The following is a 22,766-nucleotide window of genomic DNA, read 5'->3' on the forward strand; positions in this document are numbered from 1 at the left end:
CCTAACCAGTGTCACTTTGATTGTTACAGTTCATTGGCTTAAGTGCAAACCATTTTTGCCAGAAGTGAAGGCAGTGCTCTGCTACTCAAGTGTGTATGTATGCATGTCACAGCATAAGCTAAATTTTTTGTTGTTTACTGACCTCAGACGTCAAACTATCTACAGACAATTGACTTCTGTTCTTCCTCTGAACTTAATTTCACACACAATGACAAACACGCACACCCAATGCTTGTGTCAAACCGCGCACAGCTTTTGTTGGCAGATGTGCGCACTCAAGCATCGTATGAGTCGAGCTGGAAACTATGACTGAGACTAAAAAAAGCACTGACCCTTAACAACGACTGGTATACTCAGAGCAAAACATGTTTAGATGCCGAGTGATCCTGAAAGAGAAATCCTAGAACTGGCACTGTTTACCACAGAAGATTAGATGTTTTTCTTCACTAGACAGATGCTGGGGATTCTACTTGCCAACTCCTTTCCAACTTAAGGGACTGGAAGTACAGTAAAACAGAAAACCAGGAGGTCTGTGTCAGAATACTCCAATATTACATTCTTATCAAATGTCACCACTTGATATAAAAAGTCAAAAAAATTTAGATAATACTTAAAGTTAAGATTCTAAATTTCTTGCTCACAAATGATTTTAAATGTTTTTGAAATGTACTGTCAATTAAAACAATAACACAGTAAAAAAAAGAAGACAGTTTTTTTTTTTCTAAATGAGAAAGATAAAAGAGTTGCCTTATTGCTAGTTGCTTTTGATAAGTGATCTTTAGAAAAGGAAAAAGCTTTCAGGTTACCTAAAGCAACTAATGTAGAGTTTAGGATAAAAAAGATATTAGATATTTAAATGAAAGGAAGTGTGAAACTACAGGCAAAGAGAAAGGCAGCACGTGTCAACACAAAATTTGAGGTAGTAGGATTTAATAAATGGCTCACAACTTTGAAACTATTTACACACAAATATATTTTAGCTTTGACTCTACTGTATAGCATGGAAATCTATTTGTAAACTCAAATTTCTGAATTTTCAAAACCTGTTTGCAAGAAATTGATTTTAATCAATAAACTCAATATTTAAAGATGTTTAAATTTTGACTCAGAATTCCAAACATTTTATTTCCCATATTTTACCATGATTTCTCAACCACCATAATTGAAACGAGACGTAATGATCCAGGGATATTGATTGTCAACATGTCTGCATTTTCTTGTAGGACAAGCCCAACCATATTGATTTGACCCTGCAACTCACCGCTAATACTAAGCGATGTACAGTCATCAAGATGAAGCCAATCTTACAACTTAAAAGCCTGACAATATAAAGACTGCAATTACTGACTAAGCACTATTCAAATTAGAACCCTTTAGCCCAACCTGCTACTGAAAATGATTCCCATGTCAGGAAACTGCTGATAAATATATATTTTTAAATGCTATAATGACAAGTATTTATAGTACACTGAGTTGAAGTTTCTGGATTATATTGATGTAAATTGCAGTCTGTGCAAGCTCTGTTCCAGGAAGTAGTGGGCTCAGATAAAAGATTGTAGAACTGTACAAAATTAGAGAAGACGCTTTGTTTCATCAGCCAAAATGCTCAAGGCTGTGCTGCTCTGGCAAACACAATATATTTGTAAATTATCATTTATCTGAGAAAATGGAAAAATCTGAGGTTCACCAAGGGTTGGCATTTATGTTGCAGTGTAGCTTATGAAGCAGATCTGACACACTCTTCTTGAAATAACATTGGATGCACTGAAGATGAGTTTATATGCCTGTTAGATGTCTGCTGATGCAAATGATACTCATTTCAAGTTATGTCTAATTAGTGTGTCCTCATTTTGAAGCAGATTGTTGAGAACAAAGCATGATAGTATTTGTTTATCATAAAGTTTGCATTTTAAGTAGCACAGCTAAATGTGTGGTAAGTTCATTCAGAATGTGATGTTTTTCTTGTGAAATTAATTTAAATTTGGTTGCATCAATAGTTAGTTTTTGCTTACTTTGTGTGTCAAACTATCAGAAAAATGCTGAAATAGACTATCATGATATTGTTAACTAAATTCTGTTTCCTTCAGAATATTATTATTTTTTTCCTTTTTAAAGTCATGTATTCTAACCAAGAAACACTTGTTAAATAAACTATAATTTAGTAGATGTATATTACAATTCAAGCTTGTATCTTTCATTCACTCATTTATAGCCTATACTTGCTTCATAATTGCCGATGGTTAACATTTATTATCAAACTAGAGTTGTGATGCACTCAGGTTACCAATCTAACACAAAAACAAACAAAACAAACAGCCGTACCACATTTGCACTCATCTTTAAGGTCAATTTCAGATCACCTATAAACACAGTATTCACATCTTTGGAGTGTGGGAGGAAGCCAGAGTGTCAAGAGAAAACCCACGCATGCACATTTCTATTTAGTTAATAAAAGATGTGCCTTAGGTGATTTTTTTTATTTTTTTTATTTTCTGGGTTTGTGTATGAATATGTATTTATGTGCATATTCATACGTAACAAGAAGTTTTGTTTTAGGGTCAGGGGTTATAGGTAAGGTATGGATTGAGTTTATGTTAGGTTTAGGGTTAGGCATGTAATAATAATGTTTACAGTAAGGGTCACACAAAATAGACAGTTATAACAACCACCATGCTTAATATTTCTCATGAAGGACCTTGACTTGTTTTTGTTGTGGCATTGAAAATATCAGTTCATCTTAAAGGTCCCCAGTTCACTGTGTGAAAGTGATCTCCAACTCCAGTCCTCAAAGGCTGGTATAAGAGTCCTTTGTCCTACACATTGGAATTAATGCTGCATTCCAGTTCTACTCAGAACTGTGAAATACAGACTTCCCAGTGAAAAAAGATTACCCCTAACAAAGTTAATGAACTGATCAGAATATAACTGTATATCATTGGATAATACACAGAAAGTTATAACAAAGACACATCTGCGAGACTTTGCATATTTTATAGGAGAGTTCAAACATCCAATCTGGTGATTTTTATGTGTTAAATCTTAAATGTAGGCTTGCATGCATATTTATTGTGTTCTTGAACAATGCACAGAAAATAAATAACATGAAATAAATAAAATGAAGAGAAATGATCTTTGTGCTTTTATCATAATAAATTCCTACATGGATTTCATTGCCTCCACCACTAAATTTTTATGGCATGAAAGAATTAGATGTGTGTTTGAGTGCATGCCTTTTATGCCTTTCATTGTGGGAATCCTGCATTCATTTGAACTGTGTTTTGCATAACTGCCATCGCCTCAAGTCACTCCATCTGTGAAACTCAAGCAGCATGAACAAAAGAAAAGAGAAAAAAAAGATTGGAGAAAGAAGATGGGGAGAGAGGGAAAGTGAAATGAGAAAGAGGAAGAGTGGTTGCAAGAGGGAGAGAAGATAGATAAGATGGAAAAGAGAAGAAACTGAAATAGAAAATGGAGAAGGGATTAGAGACAGAGGGGCAAGTTGCAGCTATAACCTTGGACTTGTCATGTACAAAAAAGAGAAGTAAATTAATCATTTTACTTGTTTACCACATGCTATCCAAGCTAAACAATTCTGTTGACCCTTGTTTGTTTAGAATGCTACATTCCACTAAATCCATGCAACAGCAAATATGTATCTCTTTTTGAGCCTTACTGACCATTTGTGATGGAATCTTATATTCTTAAAACTCTTAAAAAATCTTTCCTGACTTTGCACTGCTGCAGTTTCAAAGTGACCTTGTTAGGCTGCTGTAGTGTGACCGACTCTGTGGTGGGTCTCACAGAACCATATCAACTGTAATAGCAGATTGCTGACGCACAAGTACTGAGGTGGGGCTTGCCTTTAATCATCTCTTAACGAGAGTACTGATGACATGTAGGGAGTGTTATCTGTCCTGTATGCCTTCGTGTCCCTGAATAATTTAGTTGGCATAGAATAAGGCAGACATGAAACAAGCTTATTCACCAGATTAGCATTTAATTAATAAACTTTAGGTGGCTTCAATATTTCAGCAAGCATGCATTATTCAGTTTAAATATCTGCCCTAATTACTTCTCCCCAGGCTGATCTACGACTTTGTTTTTTCTCCTTGGGGGTTTCGTGCCTCTGGACCAGGCCTGCTAAAAATAGGCCCTGTGGAGGCTCTTTACCAAACGTTACCTTACTTCCTTCATTAATGATCATTAGATGTAACTCCAAAGAACACACTCACAAACGCCCCGATAGACAAACACACGCAAACAGTCAAGCATGTTGTAAGGAGTGTTGGCATGGGGGAAAAAAGCAGTGTTTTCTTCCATGTGAGGTTACATGTGAGGTTAACCATGTTGTGTGAGATTTAAATCACATATTAGAAGCCCACCTTTTCTTGCTAGTTTTTGGTCTATTAAAGGAATATAGGATGTGGTCCAATGTGTATGTGCATCCCTGAATCCAAACCATCAACTTCAGCCGGTCAGAAATCTCTTTGATTAAACTATTATATCAATTATGGAACTTGAGCGTACAAGTCTAAGAAACACTTAGCTGGACCTCTTTAGAGTGTGGACTTTTGATATCTCTGAACGTTTTGCCGTTTTGGTTGTATGCTGATAAATTACCTGCCCAGCACCTCAGGAGCCTGGTGCTGATGCCAGTGCTTATGTCTGTACCTTCTACCCAGGTTGCTACGCCCGATGTTTGCAAGTCTCCTACATCTTTTCCTTTGGGTCACTCAGTGGGAGGCAATACAACCAAGGCTGTCACAATTGTCTGTCAATAGTCCATCACACTCTTAAGCCTCAAAGTCAACTTGAACAGGGTTCTTACAAACTGGCATAGTGGTTCAGAGGAACAACGTTGTTAGTTTACCCCAAACGCCCTAGTCAACCATGGTCCTTTCACATACAACAATATCCACAAGGGGTCAAATTCTTGGCTTTAATTCTTTTGTAAAATTAGTTAATGACAGTGATAGTACATGGAATGAAAAGGGGTTGAACTTGAATTGCACAAATACTATATGTCAATGTACCAGAACATGGCTGGAATGAGAGTGCAATTTCATAATGTTACTTGCAGTGTAAAAACTTGATAAAAACTGGACGGAAAGTTTGCAAGCACTAATATATAAGAAAGTGAAGGAAAATGTAAACAGTAGTCAGATATTATCCACTTAAAGGCAATTCACACCGATTCACTTTTGAAGTGATTAAATGGCAAATTGAATATATCAACAAGCACAAGAAATCTAAAAATATTGACTACCAAAAAGTACTTCATTATTTTCCATGCTGATTTAATATGACTGGGTGCAGAGAAATACTCTCCATGTGTTGTAACATCATCTGCAATTTAAATAAGAAATGGGTGGTAAGCATATCAGCATCAATCACAGAGCATTTAGTTCGCTGGTCTGGGAGGAAAAATGTTGCTTCAGTGTTTCCCTCTCTAATGGGAAAATGGTTCCTTCTGAATTTGTCTTATAAATTATTGCCACAGTCTCCAAGCAGTCTGGTTTTAAAGTACTGTTCCTCTCATACTGCTTTTTATGATTCAGCATCTTTGCAATGTCATTAGCTGATCCTCTTTGTAAAAGTGCATTGTACAGCTTAATAAGAGAGTCTGAAATGTTCATGTAATTTAATTTCTTTGCATTTTAAGAAGAACGTATTTAATCCCTCATATTTATCCTCAGATTTTGAATTGTGTAACACTTAATTAATTTACAGGACACAGTACTGCTATCCTTTCACTTTTTCATTTATTTCATTAAACACATACCCTCTCCACTAACATCCATTTGCTGCTTTGGAGCCTTGAGTAAAGAAGATTCCCTATGGATTAGTGACAAACAGAGCGCTCATAAGTAAACTCCATCATAATAACTTAGAAATCACATTTTTATTTACCTAAAGTAAAAAATATAAAGAGCCTTATTCTCTCTGTCAAATGACCCCCACCCCAGCCTCACCCGACCTCCTCAGGTACTCCTTTTTAATCAAGATTTTATTTATTGTAACCTTCTTTTTCCAGGCAGGCAAGTGAAACTTATTTTTCTCCATTGCCCAGACCATCTGCTATTGTGGGAATCATTTCAAGGTTGTGTATGCAATTTCACACCACAGTACGCTAAAGTGAGATCCACAGCTCACTAGCGGGTCCAGTTATTGTGATCCAAGAGCCACCAGAAAAGCCAGCAGTCGTGAAGCCAACAGATATGGAAGTGAGTCCTGAGTGAGTGTGTGGCATATGATTTGTGGTAAAAATAAAAATAAAAAATTGGCTACCTTCCTTTTTTTGCTCATGTATGTCTATTTTGTTTCATGACTAGTCATAAAAAAGTCCTCCAACTTATTTTAATGTCTGTTATTATGCACCACTTTTTAGAAGTCTGTTACCATTTTGTGATTGGCCAGTGGTTCATTTCCTTTACAATTATAAGACAGGTCCTTGTTGTGTCTGAGAAGGACCAGCACAATTAGGTACAATATTTCTTGGTCTTAGGATAATATCTTAGAATGTTCAATTTATATAAATGCTGTCTCAACATGCTTATATTCTTTATTAGTTTGTTATGAGTTCATTTCTTTGAGAACACAGAGTCTGTGTCCTGGGACCATTGCATGACCCATAAAACATGAAGCCACTGACAAGAGAACGGCTTAGCACCACAATACATTAAAGATCTGCTTTTATTGTATCAACCTTCCAGACCTCTCAGGTCTTCCGGTTCTGATCTGCTCTGCATCACCAGAACCAGAACCAAACGAGGAGAAGCAGCTTTCAGTATCTATGCACCACAAATTTGGAACAAACTTCCAGAAAACTGTAAAACAGCTGAAACACTGACTTCTTTTAAATCTCAACTATAAACCCACGTATTTAGAATTGTATTTGAAATGTAATCAATTACAAATTTACTGATGGAACTTGACTTAATGCTGTGTTTTGATTATTGATTCTATGTTGCATTGTGTTTCTGTGTTTGTAATGATGTAAAGCACTTTGAAATGGCTTGCTGCTGAAATGTGCTATACAAATAAAATTTGATCGATTGGTTGAAGAGATGCTTCCTGGAGAAGACTTGGCTCTGTCTTGAAATGATGAGGAAGATCACATGTTGTATAGACTTACATTCCAAAGTCGCAGACTATCATATATGGGGATAGGAGCTTGTAACGACAACGGCTTGTACATTCAATGTAAACAATTAATAGTTAAATATGACAATGTCAAATATGGAAAGTTGTGGATGTCTGTCTACACCCCTATAAAGAGGCGTAGTGACTTTTGCTGGGGGAACGCTTTATTCCCTCCAGACTTTGTAAAACAGCCTATCTGTAGCTAATCATGGGCTTGTTTTGTACTAAAATCTATTTTTATTAACCTAAGCCTGTGCAAGATGTATAAGATATTACTTATACATCTTGCAGAAACATATTGTAGACAAGATGACCTAATTCTATATGCTTCAACCTGATATTAAAAATAGATGTGTCCAAAGCAAAAAAAAAAAAGGTTTCCACCTAGCAAACATCTCAACTGATGTCGTAGGGTTGTAAGGACAGTGGATTGAGAGAATAGTAGTGAGCAAATGAGATAAACACAAAGAAGGAAGTTTCAAGACAATTTCTTGACTCCAGTCAACACTGTGCTGGACAAGTGAATTTTGAGAAAGTCCAATGTAGATTCTTGTCATGAGGCGGTGTGTTGAGGTGGTGAGGTAGACGCAGCGGACCCAGGTAAGGTGAATAATGATGATTTAATGATGAAAACCAGTCCAAACAACGAGTAGCAGGCACACGGAAACACCGAGGACGACTAGACTGGACGTTGACATAGACGTTGACGAATAATTGACGAGGACCCGACGAGGAACAAAGAACACAGGTGGAGTTAAATACACGGGAGGGTAATCACAGAGACGAGACACACCTGGGAACAATCAAGGGGAGGACAGGACAACGAAGAGACTTAAGGACACAGAAAACTCTAAATAAACACAGAAAAACACAGATCCTGACAATTCTAAAGCATTCTCATCTGGTTTCTTGGGCTTTTTTTAGCATTACCATTTGGACAGAGGGAGTATTCCAGCTTCAAGGAGTTTAGCTTTCAGTCAGAATTTAATTCTAACAATCTACAAGACTTGAGTGATGCTAATGGAGATGAAATTATAACCTCAGACTGGTATTACTCTATTTGTCTCTCACTCAAGTTTGTATGCTAAATTGATCAATCAGTGCGATTGCTTTTCTCATCTTGTAAACATCATATTGTGGTGGCATTACATCAGCCATAACTGTATAAGGAAACAAATTCCAAATGTTTGCTCATTTATTTGTCACAATGCACCTGGCTATTTATGTTGTAAAGAATGTCGTACCTTGGAACAAAGTAGTTGTGCAGGGACATTGAGGATAACATATTTGACAAAACCTAAATTCTAGTTGTTTACCTATTGATCATTCTTTATGGTTGGATGATCCATCAGTTTTATAAGACCAGAGGGAATATTTGGCTGGTTATTGAAAATTAAATCTCTCAAATCTAGTCTGCCCTCATTATCTTTGTTTTATCGAGGTATAATTAGATGTTATCCACATTTAATTGATCTTAAAGAAGTCTGTCAAGTAAAGATAATGGATGTCCCTGATTAATTGACAAAAATAGGTAAGAATAAAAGAAATAAGGATAGATTTGAATCATTGAATGAACTCTTCTATGAACATTTCTTTTTCATTCCACATTTTTTACTTTTTTACATTTATTCCACATTTTATAAGGTTTTCGGCCAATTTAGAGTAGCCCCTTTAAATAACTTCTGTATTCTGTACTGTTGAGCATCATATACAATTTAAATTATTCTTTTTTTAAAGTGGTGCTACGTTTTTATGCTTTTGAGTAAATTTGCTGTCTGGTATTTAGTCTGTAGGTTAAAGAAAAAGGAGGTTGATGTTAAAAGGTTAGAGTTTCATATTCTTAGGCCACCTCTAAATCTTGATTAGGCTTAGACACAGGCACCTGTCTGAACTCTTATGAGGCCGGCAATCAAAACGCCCTTGGGCTCACAAGTTAACCTCCCATTGGTTCTGTGAAACTGTTTATTGGCCAGCCAGTGAAAATAATGTTTAAGGAGTATTGCTGTGAGGGTTTGTAGAATGTAGCACTGTAAAATGTTATACATGTGTACAAAAAAAAATCACACTTGTGCCAAATAAAATAACACATCAACCGAGAAAGTTCAAACTTGGTAAAATAAGTCGCAGTGTTATACAGCACAGATTATTGCTTAAAGTGTTGACAATGTTGCTGTTAAGCATTTCTGTTTGTTGTTATTTGTTTTTCTTGGGTGAATTATAAATGACTCAGCTAAACTGAGTCTTATTTAGCTGCATTCTCAGCCACTTTATACGGGCCAGAAGGTAAAGAGAATCTGGATAGCACAGATTTACATTCTGCAATAAGAGCTCTGTCATCCTCACAGTAGAGGTTTATGATTTATTTAGCTATATGAGTGAAACTAGGCCGGTGAAAACATGTGGCAGTGGAAACAACTTCTGGCTGGAGCCTCTCCAGCAAAAAGGGAAAAGTGCTCAAAGTACACTTGGCAATTTGCTCCAATATTTTACACAATTCCCAGGTCTTTCTACTTGCTCCTTGACAGGAATAGGGAGCAAGAAGCTCACTAATCACTCTGGAGTACACTGCATCCACTGCTGTGTCTGCAAAGTGGGTTTCCCTCCAGGATTAAGTACAGACAAACCTCAATAGGATATGTGTTTTTGGATGGCGAGAGAGGAAAAGCAATAGGTGTTTGGTGTTAGTGTGAGACAGAGATGGTGTAAGCAGAAAAACACAAGGTGGAATTAGAAAGGAAAGAGATTAGGGTTTGCTGACCTTGGTTGCCGTGTAGCAAAGTTGCACTTACCATCCTTGACTTTAAGAGGAGGGAAGCTATTTGACTCTGTAGTTCTGCATTAGAGCAAGGATTAGATGGCTTTATGTTTTTTCACTCTCTCGGAATGAATGGATATGGCTGAGCAGATGGACTGCTGGCTTCTGGATCAAACTGTTGATTTGCCTGGACAGCATGGGATGGATTGAAGGTTGAAAATGTGTGCATTGGCGTGAGCGCGTTAGGGTGTCTGCATTCCTGGTAAGAGAGTGTATCAGTGTGTTGAAGTGAAAAAAGTTGAAAGGCTTGTGGTGCAAAAATCCAATTCAAACAGGGGGGAATCAGAGATAGTGAGTGCAACAGATCGCAGTCGACTGGTGAGGAAGAGTGTAATGGGCACATTTGCCTTCCTTTACACACCCGTTACTCTGGCACCACACACTGGTCCTTCCAGACTGCCATCTATGGCTGAGGCTATGCTGCTCACAGCCATGTAACCTACCTCACTAGGCAGTGGATATAGAACAGCTCAGCCAGGGATTTCTGAAAACATGCACTCATCCGCCTGTGTGCCGTGTTTATATACAATCAAGACAAAGTTAATGGGAGAATCCTCTGTTGCAAAACAACAAAACACAATTTCATAGCTTTTTCACCCTCAGGGTTAATGGATGGCACATTTACACACCATATGACAGCACTCAGTTCAAGTTTTTCCACTCCAATTTTTTCATGCTGCACAAAGATAAAAAACATCTTACTGTAGATACAGAGCTTCCCCCTAATTCAGATTTTTTTCACAATTTGTTCAATCTATACTAGAGAGTAGCACATTTATATGTCTCCTCAGACCAAATGCTTTGATTCACATTCTTAACCTATATATATATACACTGTATATATATATTTCCGATGACTGTCATGAGGCATAAAAGAGTAACCTCCAAATCATATGACATTTATCCTTGGAATCATTGTTCTTTAGGTATAGCTTTTTTTGGGAAATATATGAGCATGTTCAGGATTCACTGAAACTATGAAAATGAAACATGTCATCGTCAATGAGCCGTGTAAGTACAGTCAGGTAGTTGTATAGCAGTGGTCTGCGGGTCTGATTTAACAGAGTGCTCCCTTATTCCCCACAGGCTGCAAAATTGCAGAGTGTCACAAAGTGGTTAACTGCTTAGCTGTCAAAACTGCTGAAAAAAATTGTGTTAGGTACGTGGATCACTGGGCGCTATGATTTAGAGGAGACGGTGCCTGGACTAATATGTACAGCTTAAGGTTATTGTTTTATTAATATTTGTGAAGCTAGAGGAATAATGTCCAAAACTCTTTATTTGTTCTTTGGTAGTTAATTGTATTGGTACCTTTATTGTGACATCCCCATCCAAAAACACAATTATGGTAAAAACAAAAACAAGAAAAAAAGGGCTATCCCTTTTAAATCTACAAATAGTTTTACATATTGGGAAGGTTTTAGGGTTTCATTAGTCTTTTAGAAAACCTTTACCATTTTGGTTTTATATATGTTTATTATAATGAGGTAATACATGTGAACTACTTCAAGCAGTCAACTTGAGCTGTGCTACTGACAGGCCCACCCTGATGAACTGGGTGGTCTATTTAAGTTGCAAAGCATCCTGCTGCACTTTGTATATCATGAGTTGTTGCTGGCTTTCTATTCACCTGCTGCTGCTAGGTTCTGCTGGTTTACCTGCAGCCTGTCCACCTTGCTGAACACCATGGCCAGTGAAACAATTTTTGTTTAAAAAGTAGCATATTTATATTCTACAGGTTGTTAAATTAATGGGAAACCATTTGTCCAAAGCATCAACGCAGCAAATTCTAACATTTATTTATTTTTCATTGTATCATTCATCATTTCCACAAAATAACAGAATGAAGCATAGAACTTATGCCTTTTAGAGGCCGCTTTTAAACTAAAGCAAAGCAAGTTTTTTTAATTTAGTAAAACTTCAATGCATTTCTGCAGCTTCTGAAAGGCAACACCATTGCCTTAAAGGAAAGCTTCAGTAGATCAAAACCCATGAGTCAAATCCAAAATCTATAACAAAGCACAAGAAGACATGGCTAAACCTTTCCCGCACCTCCACCCACACACTGAGAGCTACTTCAAAGAAATGTTTCTAAAGAAGTGCACAGTTTATTTGATTATGACGTACGAGTTCTTTTTCACAGTTATACAACAATCCCAGCATTTGCAATCTTGTCAACAACCCAGGCACTAGAAAAACCGTTTTTTCAGTGGCAAAGACATCTCTTCCAACATAAATCATGAGAATATGTGTTTAAGTCAAAGAAGTCAGAGTTTTCAACTGCATTTCTTTCTCAGTGTTGGAGCTGGGATTTTCACTTACACTTTCGAAACATGTCAGAACATTTGTCTCTGCATTTACGAAAGAAAATGTAAAAATCAAGCTTTGATCAATTGGAGAGATTAGACAATATCACTAAGTAATTAAGTGAATGACTTATCTACATGAATGGAAATAATAAAACTACAAAGTTATATAGTAATTAAGGAATACAATAAAAAAATTTGAACAAATTGGAAGGTTTATTGAGGGTTCATAGAAAACATATTCTGTGAAAAGTCTGATTAATCTGTTCCTTTGTTGATTCAAGTAGGCTTTATGTGTTTCCATCCATCCACCCATTTATTCATCCATCCGTCTTTTGTGCCCAAGTCTGTTTAAAGACTTGGTGCTATGCCAGTAATCAGCAGGCGAGAGGTCTATGTAAGTGAAACCAGATTTTATTATATAATTTCTTCATAGGAGATTAAGAGAGAAATTAAAAAAGACAACGCTGCAGCGTTTTAGAGCTGTTTGTAAGGGCAAGATCATTTAGAAGAAGCCAGTATGCCCATGATAGCTCTGAGCTGCAAAGATTCAAAGCTGAATCTGAAGAGGATTATTATTAGTACTGCATTCCACAAATCCTATCTTTTACCGGAGAAAGGCAAGAAGAAAAACATTTCTTAAAGAAACCCAGAAAAGGTGCAATGATTCAAACGGGAGGAGAAAAAGAAGATGAAATTAATGTTGAACTTTTGGGCTTGCATTCAAAATGCTACATGTTGTGAAAAACTCTTACTTTACACCATCTTGATCCCACCATGTTCACGGTGAAACATGCCTATGGCAGCAACATGCTCTGGATATGTTTTACTGTCAGCAGACACAGGAAAGATGCTGAAAATAATGGGATGGTAGGTAGAAATAAATACAGGAAATATATTCTTCCAAAATACATAAGACTGTACTTTAGTCTTGGAGCAGGACACCTGCAATAAGAAAAACACACAACAGTAATTATGAAGCCATTTTTGTGTGTGAGAATGTGTCCTTTCAAGTCCTTTGTGGTAAGAGTCGAAACATCATGTTAATTGATTTTATTTAACTGATCAGACTGAACTTGAGAAGTTTTGCAAAAAAGATTAAAACATTATTTTTGCCTCCAACAATTGTGAAAAACTGATATTGGCATATCTTGAAAAGACATGCAACTGTAATTGCAGTAGAAACTGTTCTGACTAATTATTTAGTGGGGAATGAGTACACCCCCGCACGCCTACACGCACATGCACACCATCGTTTTCTGATATTCATAAGTAAAATCTCTTTATTTCCCTTATATGTCACAATTATGTGCTACTTTGCGTCAGACTATTACATAAGCCTATTTTTTTTTTACCTGCACAAAATAATATAAAATGTTTTAATATTAAAGCTTGAAATTGAATATTAACTGTGTGAAAAAAAGTATCTAAACCATATACTTTCAAACCACATGCGGATTGTACAAATGTGGTGAACTAAAGTCGAGTGTGGGCAGATTTATCCCACACAGGTTCCTGTGTTCTCAATTTAGTAAATGTCACTGTCTTCTGAATCACATCTCTTCTGCAGTGAGCTCTTGAAGCAATTCTGTTACAAGAAGTTAACAGCCACTGCCACACATTTTGTAAGGCTTGTCGTGTGAAAATGTATTGTCCTTTAGGTCAAGCATGAGTTTCTTCCTTTTGATGATTTCAAAAGATGAAACTTGCCCATGGAAGTCAGAGGCCAGTTTTAGCATGAATATGGGTCATCTAATGTGACTATATGGCTGTAATAGCAGCCTTATACACATATATACGTATATATATGCTGTAATTATGAGTTTAACAAAGAGCCTCAACTTCAAAGGTTCTTCTGAGTTTATGATCTCATCATTTAAGGATGCAATGATCATAGTGCTTGGTAATCTCGTTAATAGGAGCTTCACTGCATTACAAGGTCAAACTTTAAAAAAAAGAAAAGAAAAAAAAACATTTCACCCTTGATTCTGGCAAATATTGGAACAGTTACTATTAGTATAACATCTTCTTACTGCACATGAGCAAGGTACACGGCACACTTCAGCTTAATCCATGGGGGTTTCATTAATTCTGTTCTGCAAAAAGCAGATCAAGCTAATTTGCCCCCAACGGTCCGACCTCACTGTTCATTAAGAGAAGCATCAGAGAGACCAATTAATCAGTGCTCCTTTAATCTGTCAAAAAAGGGCTAAAAAACGAAGGTGTTCTCCTCTTCATTGAGAAATACAGTCATCAGAGGATACAGCATGGTTTCTAGTCACTTTGGTCTATCCCTGAGAAAGCTAATGCTTCCACTTTAATGCTTTGAACAATATATGATACTGCATGTTTTTGAATATGCAGGACTCTGAAATACTGCATATTAATAGAGAGGAACATACGTTTTTTTTTTTTTTTTGTTTGTTTTCAGAATTAATGTATATACTCATAAATCACTTTGTGTTGGAAACAACCTCTTATCATACAAAGATATTTCAGTTGCAACAAAAAGTCTAGAGGGTAATTTATGCAATAAAATCAAATCATGTTGCAATATTTTAAAGATGCATCTCAGGTTTAGCTTATTTGTTTGCATAAGGTGACCATAGTATTTTAGTTACTCATTATGCTAATTGGCTAAAGATGACTCCAGTTACAAGCTACTCCTGCTGTGCCTGAATAAGTGTGACGAACAAACTGTGCACTGAGGTGTGCTGCTTAAAGTAGAGTCTTGAGGTGATGTTTTCAACTTTTGTCCTTTAGCTTTGCTAAAAAAATCTTCAGGACACCTAATTGGTCTATGGATTAATTTTTTGTCATTTCCCATGTTAGCTTCTTTTTAAGTTTTTAATATATTTGAAATAAAGCAGAAATTCACAAAGTCAATTTTTGTTTATTTATTTATTTAATGTCAAATGTGATGATAATGAATGACAATGTACATCCATGAGGTGAAATAGTCAAATGTCTCATTACTTGCTTTAAATGAGATTTGCACTGTGCTCATTCATCATTTTTGACTTCGTCTGCAACAGAGTAAGATCCCCCATTATTGCTGATCTGTTGTCAATTGTGAAGACATAAACCTGCCCTCAAACATTTATGTCTTGTTCCAGTAAACCATTTCTCATGAGATTGCCCTGATGGACCTTGTTAAGTCAGGCGACATGCTAAACAGCAAGGCATCATTAAACGTCTCTTGCAAGTTCAGTGGAAGTTGCTGTTAGCAGGGGTTGAACTCTGAACTATTTAATCCACAGTTAATGATTATAATCAGCAGATTTACATCTTAAATTGTTTTTACTCAGCTAACAAGTTTATTTCTGATGGAAAATGATACAAGAATCTCTCAAAGGATGACAGTTTGACAGCCACATAAAAGGAAGCACAAACACCCATAACCTTTGAAAACAGCTAAATTGAATAAAGCTAATTAGCATTCAACTGTTCGTGTAAGCCTCACTGAACCAGGGACTGTTTTATACAGGACATTTTAGAAAAGATTTAGAAAAGCAGGAAGGAGGTTGAAAAGAAGCAAGAAAACAACTGCAATTGGTTGTGACCCTTGCTTGGTAAATGCAGAGAATCAGTGCTGTCAATAAGAGGTTTGGTCAGGTCCAAGTCAGGCTGAGGCTTGTTGAATAAAAACCTCTTAGTATTTGAATGTTGTGCTCTGAAAATTCAGTGGGTTGCCCCAAACTTCAACCTGCTTTTCTCTGTCATCAATAGGTAAATAGACATGTTTTGTTGTTAGTTGAGAGGCCAAATAACAGTATACATTTGCTATCTACTAAAGCAGAGAAATGAATTGATTTCTGCAACTGACCTCCCAAACAGCTGCAAACAAAATGTATTTATTTGTTTTACATTTCTGCCATGATGGTTCAAGCTTGTTCAAAAGACATCAGCCTTCTTACAGAAAGAAAAGTGCATGGCCCCAGCAGGCGCTCTTGGAGACGATGTTCAAAAAAGAACAAATTAAAGACAAAGACGGAATAATTTATGCAACAGAATAATGAGTTTAAGCAGTGTTTCAGAAACTAATATTTTTATCATCTTATGCGGTTCAGAAGATAATTTTTGTTTAACTTAATGAAAACTTGCAGCGAGCATGTGTAAGAAAAAACAACACTACGTAAACGTCCATATTAAACGCTCCTTCCTTGAAAAACAGTCTGATTTTCAAATTTGACATTTTGACCAACACCTGTCATGTCGGAAGGCAATCTGTGTATTGTTTTCCCCTATTGTTCCAAACCATCAACCTCCGATCTTCAGAGCTGCAGTGAAATATTCACTAAATATGAGCCAAAACACACTGTAGTTCTCCGACGGAAACCCACACTTCCTGAGATATAATATATCAACCCAGTTAATTTGTTCCTCTTTGCAATTTATAATATTCATCCATGCGGATGACTAACTTCACAGAACTCTTCCATTTTTCCAAGAAGCAATTACCTGATGTCCTAGTATCTGTCATGTCTCTGGCAGTAACGCATTAAACTAATTTTGGAGCTGACCTTGATTGTAGGAGTCTCATGCATTTAGATGTTAAGAGACTGACTCTCTACCTATCTGTTAATGAGGTACCAACAGCTAATTATGCAAAACAGGCACCGTAGTGGGAGCCTTATCCACACATTACTTGCATTTCCTTCCTTTACTGTGATTTTCTGGATGGACCAATTTAAGGAAGGTGTATGCTCGTTGAGTTCCGGAGATACATTCCACTTTATTCCAAGAGCCAATGGTAATATAATTAGCCATGCATTATGCTTGTAAAATCATTGAAAACTGAAAATGTTCTACAGCATGTGGTAAACATCAACAAACTGTGCAAGTCTACTGCTGAACAACAGCTGCTTTATATAGAGATATGTGATGAGCAGCAGGTGTAAAATTGAGGCTCTGATCATAAGAAAACAAAATGCAGACATAAAAGAGATCATGAACAACAAAGTAGATTATATAAGTGTATCAGAGCACCGAGGTAGGAGAATAACTAACTTTAACAAGCAATATGAAATAAGGAGTTTTGGACAGCAACTTAAGCCAGTTTTATCATTAGGTCATCTCTAGTTACACAAATTTTCTCTACAAACAATAAAGTCATAGCAAAAACAAAATCATGGGCTCTTATGTAGCTTACACTTCCAGACTGTTGTGTTTTTATTTTTTGAGAGTTTTCCACTTTGACATTACTTGTAATCTATGACAATTGAGTTTGTCATGAAAACTGTTAGACCGAGACATTGTCTCAGTTAAATCTGAGATCCTAGTTTTATTGATCATCACAAGGAGAATCTTCTTTAGGGCAGCCCCGTATCTTTCAGAATGACTTAAATGACGGACAATAGCACTTTAACTTTGGACGTGCTGTGAAGAACATTGAGTGACAGACATGGTAGAGAAAAGGTTCAAAGCTTCAAGATCTCTTTGTCCAAACAAATCCAAAATGATCAGTCTGAGTGAGAGCAGAGGTCACAAAAAAAATTATCCAGTTGTGAGAGTCCAATGTTCAAACTCAGAGAGAAGAGAGGCCGAGGAAGGGGCAGAAAATAGTTAAAGTTCAATCACCAAAATGAAGGCAAAACACAAGGAAATGACAATCAGTCATAGAACTGGAGAAAACAGGTGACATTTATAGAACAGAACAGGTGCATACAATTCAGCAATCAAAGACGGGTTATTTGGAGGAGTCAGGGTTGACTGCAAAATCAGAACACAGTTATTGATGTCCGTTTTTGTTTGATATCAAATGCTGCATTCTTCTAATAAAAATACATTAAATTAAAATGACCTTAAAATTTGCATTTCCAAGAAATGCATGAATGCATACACATACCTGTCTAAAATTGTTACAGATTTATTTTACATTTTTTGATAATTGCTCCTTTTAGTTGAGCAATGAAAGTCTTATCTAATATATAAATACTAAATATATATGAGTTTCTAATGAATTTTACAGATTTACTTGATGACCGTTCAGTCTTTTAATAGTTACCCCAATTTCATGGTTTTGACAAATGATTGGGATTTTGACTCCTTTAGCCAAATACATATACATTTGGATAATTTTGTGAATGATCTCATGAAATGAGAATATAAATGTATGAAAAATAAATGTAATTTCTTTTCAGTCTGGCAAGGTCCAATAGGTCACCTCTAAATCTTATGTGGCCTAATCCCGGTACGCAGTACAAGCTCCCACCCTTTGAACAAGGTCATATTTTAATTTGCAAGAAAGTTTAAAGGATTCCTGGTCTTTAAAATGCATATGTGTTTAGCGGCTAAAAACAGAATATTACATCCAGAAATTTTAATTATAGGAACAAAGTAAAACCCTGAAGATGTGACCAAATTTTATCTTTAATCATAAATGTTTCATTTAGGACAACCAGTGCCCTCAGTCATACATGACATTAAAACGTTGTTGGTGCTTAGATGGTATCAACTGCTGAATTTGATATCAAGGCAGCATTGCTTGATGAGTTGCTTAATGTTTCTTTAGTACATATCATTGATGTGTTTAGATCTGAGCAAATGGCAGTACAGCAGTTAACAGAAATTGCATGAATCATCACACACTGAAAAATAACTCTTTGCATTAAATCCTCCAATAAAGCATTCAAGACTAGATTATCATCCCTGCAGTAGATATTTTATAGCTTTTAAATGTCAAAGCTTTACTCATTCTCTCTTGATACAAGTAAAAAAAAAAAAGCTCCATTGTTTCCAAATGCAACCTCGTACAGTCCTTGTTTCTGTTGTATAGTTGATCATTTGACAGGATTCATTAAAAATATTCAGATTTGACAAAGTAGAACAAGTATTGCTTCTAATCAATGCAAGGCAGTAAAGTGTTAAGTAATTGCTAATCCATGCAGTTTAAACCGTTAACTGGAACATCCTCTCTTTCCTTTTCTGTTAGTTAATTTGGTCACTGGGAATAGAGCCAGAGTCTATCAGTCTGGAACTGAGTGCACTCCATGAAAGATCAGACAACAGATCAATACTCAACATCCTTAAGGATGAAGCTGGTAAGACAAACTGAAAGAAAAAAGGAGTGCTTTGATACACAGGAAATGCAGGAATAACAAATCATGTCAGGCAAACAGACTAAAACGATCCCCATAAGTGTTGAGAGAAAGATCAATGTGGATAAGATAGATGGCAAAATATATTTTGAAACAAAATCCAGCAAGACCCAATGGTTTTAAAACCAGAAAGAATCATTGACAAAAAATGGGGAAGCAAGACATTCACCTTTCACACTGTTAAAAGTAGCATTTGCACTTCCTTAACACTTGTTTGGTGTTCATGTTTTTGTCATTTAGCCATTGTTCATGGGTCTGGGGAACTCACAACTTTTTAAAATGTTTAATTCACCACAATTTTAAACTTTTACATTAAAATGCTTAGCAGATATTAACTTCACTTGATTAGCAATCAATTTAAATAGAACACACGGTTTAATTTGTCTGCGACAGACTGGCGACCTGTCCAGGGTGACCCCGCCTCTCGCCCAAAATGTTCGCTGGAGATAGGCACCAGCACCTCTCCCAACCCCACTAGGGAGAACAGTGTAAATGGATGGATAACATTTTGTCTCACACCAGTTTATCCAACGGTAGAGGCAGAGTTTTCATGGTTTGGATTTCCAGAAAACTGCGAACATTGAGTTCATTTAAATAAAAGCTAAACCTCTATCTGTTTAGAGTTGCTTTTGAACCCTAATAATTGGAACATTGACCAACATATTTGAGGTGTTTTGATGATTTGATAGTACTTGACGAAATGTAATGTATGTTATTGTGTTTTTATTATGTAAAGCACTTTGAACTGCCTTGCTGTTGAATATATGAATAAACGTGATTGATTGAGTTAGAAGACAATAATGTATAATTTACATTTGAAGAATTGATAGAGTCTCACTATGCAGTACACAATGGTGACATATAGTAATCGCTGTCTTGTTTATTTAACTAACTGAATATGAGCAATCATCAACTCCTCAATTCATTTAATTTGTCTCATTTTAATGCTATGTTAGGTCAGTAGAGTGGACTGTTTGCATAAAATTTATTAGAAAATATATATTTCTCATGTTCAGTTTGGAAAGTTTGCGTTGCTGTTGCAACTTCACAAGGGCATGATTATCTCTGTTGTGGATATTAGATTTATGTGGTATTGTTCGAGGATTAATGTTCTGTTGTTTTGAGAAAATGCCTTAGGCTTTGTTTTGAAACGTAAACTGCATCCTGTGTAAATGGAGGGTATAGTGTGTGAATGGTTTGTTGCCCAAATCCTCAGTTAAAAGCAGTCCACCTAGATTTATACTGCAGTAAACAGAATGATTTAGCTCTTTGGTTACATAACAGATTTAAGAGTCAATATTTTTATTGTTTTATGATTTAAAGAATATTGGTTTTGTTTTGAAATGGAAAAAACACTACATTTTGCAACATCAGTGACTGCTGATAAGGCTGGGCTTAGACTATGCCATTTTTGGCCAATTTTGAGATGATTTTCCACTCGTCCAACAAATTTTTGGACCAGGACGAGTTTTGGCAAAATTGTGTGTCATGCTCTTTTCTGTAAAATACAGAAGGAAGCAAGAAGCAATTAACACCTTATGATAAGCCCCTGATTAGTAGTAATATAGACTCATGGAAGTCAAACCTTTTTTAAATTTTCTTCACCCTTTATGAGGACATTGCACTGTTGAAGCAGTACCACAAGCCAAATTTACTTTGGTACTGTGCACTGTGCAGGCACCAACATATGAAGAGATGTGATATAGTTGTTATTTTTATACTTTTTGAACATTTCTCTGCATAGAATGGCCAGGATTACTGTGGAAGCACAATTGCTTTTGATGAGCATTCTCTCCTTTGGTGAGCGTCTGCTCACTTCCAGGTTTCTCTGTTTCTTTCTTGCAGTTCCACATTCAAGAGTCTGAGTTTGCAAGTGAAAGGAGTTGGTGGCATCTGAGAACATCCGATTGTTTAGTGTGAGAACATGATTCATGAGCTGTGAATTACTGAACCCCGTGATATAGTCATACAGTTTGAGCCGGAGCTGAAATGACTACTAAAATTATTGTCCAGTGAATAATCTGCACTAACCTCGACCTGTAAATTTGCAGGTTCTGTGTGTTAAACATATAAAGTATACTTGTTTATTGATTATTATTTATTGCTTACTCATTATTCTCTAAAGATAAATTGGTTTCCTATCTTCTGATGAGTAAACTGTTTTTAAATTTAGTGAAACTAACTGTTTACTGTTGAAAATGGTTTAGGGTTTTAAAGACAACCATAGTTGACAACTGAGATCTATTTGTAACTGAAACATTTACTAAATGCTATAAATATCTTGACAGACATTAATTAACATTAAAATAATGAAAATATAAAACTATTTTGGCATGTATTTGTTCGTCAAGTTTTTCTTTGTTTTTTTTTTCCGGAAATAATTGCTAAAGTTAGCTCATGAAGTGGGTTGGCAATGTGTCCTCCTTGCCCTGGGTTGGTGTCTGCCTGTTGTGTTGGAGGTTCTGGGGGAGGCAGGGCTTTTCCTGATTTGTGCTGGGTGGTGTTACTTCTGGGGATTGGTGGAGCTCCTGGGTCCCCAGTGGACTGGTTCACAGGCTTAACCTGCATCACAGGAGATGGCATTGTGGTTAGATCTGGGGGGCTCAGCACTCTGCATCTCACCCGGTGCCTCTTTGGCCTGGGGGCTGCTGCTACTTTACCTCGTTGATGACCTACCACAGTGAAGGGCCGTTGGCTGCCCTGGGGTGGTGCTCTGTGTCTGTCTGCCGTTTGGCTCTTGCAGCCTCCCGGAGCCAGGTCCACCTGTCCTCTGCTGCTCTTGACTGCTGTGTGTTGCAGACCTTTCACTGTTAAACAGAGAACATTCATTTAGAAGTGTTTGATAAAGCTTGTCAAGAGATCATTTACATATAACTTTTGTTTTATTTCTTTATGAGCAAGAAACCGTTATTGATGTTACATGAATCTCAAAGGACATGTCCAGGATGTTTCAGTATCTGTGTCCCAAGCAAGGTAAACTAGAAGACATATTCAGAAAACTGTTTAGTAATTCTCCTCAACTTTTATTAGAGTTTTGATCCAGCTGAACTAATATGGATTAACCCATTTAAAGGAAATTGCCTCTGAATAGCTATGAATAATCCAGCGCATTTTTGAGTTTGTAATGACGGTCTTCTCAACTCGTACGCTCCAGACTCAGAAACTGAAACTCTCTGAGTCACTTTCTGTGTTTAAGTAATTTACTTTTAAACATGAAATTTTATTAATATTTGACATAAATGGACATAAACCTACATGTTTTGAGTTTATGTTACTGTACTGTTGTGTTCAAACTGACTTTCCCTGACATTAGTGTAAGATGACTAATTTACATTAACATACACTAGTTTTTATGAGGAAACACATGTTTATGTGAAAGTCATGGTTTCCAAAGAAACCAAC

The sequence above is a fragment of the Xiphophorus maculatus genome, chromosome 9 (assembly GCF_002775205.1).
Source record: "Xiphophorus maculatus strain JP 163 A chromosome 9, X_maculatus-5.0-male, whole genome shotgun sequence".
NCBI lineage: Eukaryota > Metazoa > Chordata > Actinopteri > Cyprinodontiformes > Poeciliidae > Xiphophorus > Xiphophorus maculatus.